Consider the following 1,654-nt stretch of genomic DNA (forward strand, 5'->3'; position numbering starts at 1 on the left):
TCAGCTATTGATTTGGTTGCATTGGCCCCTTGAACTGATTTGCATTCTGCATCTGATTTTGCCCCATGAGTAATTGAGATAGTTCCTCCAATTGGGACTATATGTGTTCCCAAAATTCTGTTAACCCTGACGATTTGCATTTCCTATGTAGTTGACAAAATTTAGATTAACAGAATATGCATCCATTATGTGCTCACCACTTCAGCAAACCTCACACCAAGAATTTACCTGTTAGACTACCTGCGTTGTTGCTGTTGTCTGTGTTACGCCCAACTTTATATTATTAAGCTGAGTAATCATATGATTATGCAATTCTACGATCTGTGCCTATAATATGGTGAATTGGTGTACCTCCAATACCCCTGCAACCTTTCTAGGAGTACTCATTGAATCAGCATGCCAGTCAGGATCCCCTTGTGAAATCTGATTCAGCAGTGTGCACAATTCTTCATACGTCTTCTCAAGAGCCTATCCACATGCTGCTGCATCTAAGAGAATCTTCGTATTTGGATCTAATCCCTCAATGAAAGTATGAACAAGAACATCATTGGATTGATGCTGGTGAGGGAAATTTCTGAGCATACCCTTAAATCTCTCCCAAGCTTGGTAGAGATTTTCTCCTTTTTTCTATCTAAAACTCAAGATCTTACTCCTCAAGTGTGCAGTCTTCCCAAATGAAAATAATTGAATAAGAAACTTCTAATCTAGATCTTCCCATAAAGTGATAGATAGTGGTGGTTCAGTATGTAACCACCTTTTTGCTTCCCCTATTAGAGAGAAGGGAAAGAGTGTCAATCTGGCATAATCAGAACTCACCCCTTCAGGAATGTAAGTATCACTTATTTCCAGGAAAGTTTGTATGTGCTGCTACGGATCTTCATGTGAAAGTCCATCAAATTGCCCCGCTGAATTAAGCAATTACCCCATATTCTGCTTTAATTCAAATCGACTTCCTGGTGTGGGCTTGCAAATACTATTCATCACATGGTTCATGAGTGGGATTGCCACCTCACGAATAGGTCTAGTAGCTGGTTGAGCAGGAACAACTAAAATAACCGGAGATGGGACATTTCCGGCATTTGGATCGACTGGTTTATTTTTTTGTTCAGTCATTCCTCACCTTTGTTGAAAGATCTGTTCTGGTTCTGTAAAAGGCTCTACCAATTCTTTGTCTCTCGCCAGTCCTATATTCAGCTATGCCTGCAAAAATTCAGCCACTAAGATCAAGTTGTTAACACTAAAACATAATATCAAAAACCAAAAATTTAGCAATTTACTAATTATACTAGTCCCCGGCAACAACGCCAAAAACTTTTTGCGACTCAGACACACACGCAAGTGCATGTAATCATACAAGTAATATAGTGATTTAGACAATCGGATATCATTCCACGAGGACTAAGAAACTATAAATTTAATCAACTTTTAGTTTTAGACAATGAGTATTAAGTGTTGTAAAGTATCATGATGATTCTGAAATTGAGAATAAAAATGTAAATTAATAATCAAGAAATAAAATTTTATGACTAGAGCAAAGAAAGCAACGGTTTTAAACAAGAATGATAAGAATTCTAGGGTTGAGGCTTTTCGAACAATCATAAAAATCTCTATTCTTATAGCATTCTAATTGGTTATCGGGTTGTTGGTTCGCAAG

The 1,654-nt window shown here is 37.5% G+C and overlaps 1 non-coding gene across 1 annotated transcript; it reads left to right on the plus strand.

Annotated features, from left to right (window-relative positions):
• The first annotated feature begins 555 nt into the window (after positions 1-555).
• LOC124886775 lies at positions 556-661 on the plus strand. Its single transcript, XR_007044185.1, has one exon. It is a non-coding gene; the product is annotated as a small nucleolar RNA R71 (small nucleolar RNA).
• Positions 662-1,654: the final 993 nt, after the last annotated feature.

The sequence above is a fragment of the Capsicum annuum genome, chromosome 8, assembly GCF_002878395.1.
Source record: "Capsicum annuum cultivar UCD-10X-F1 chromosome 8, UCD10Xv1.1, whole genome shotgun sequence".
NCBI lineage: Eukaryota > Viridiplantae > Streptophyta > Magnoliopsida > Solanales > Solanaceae > Capsicum > Capsicum annuum.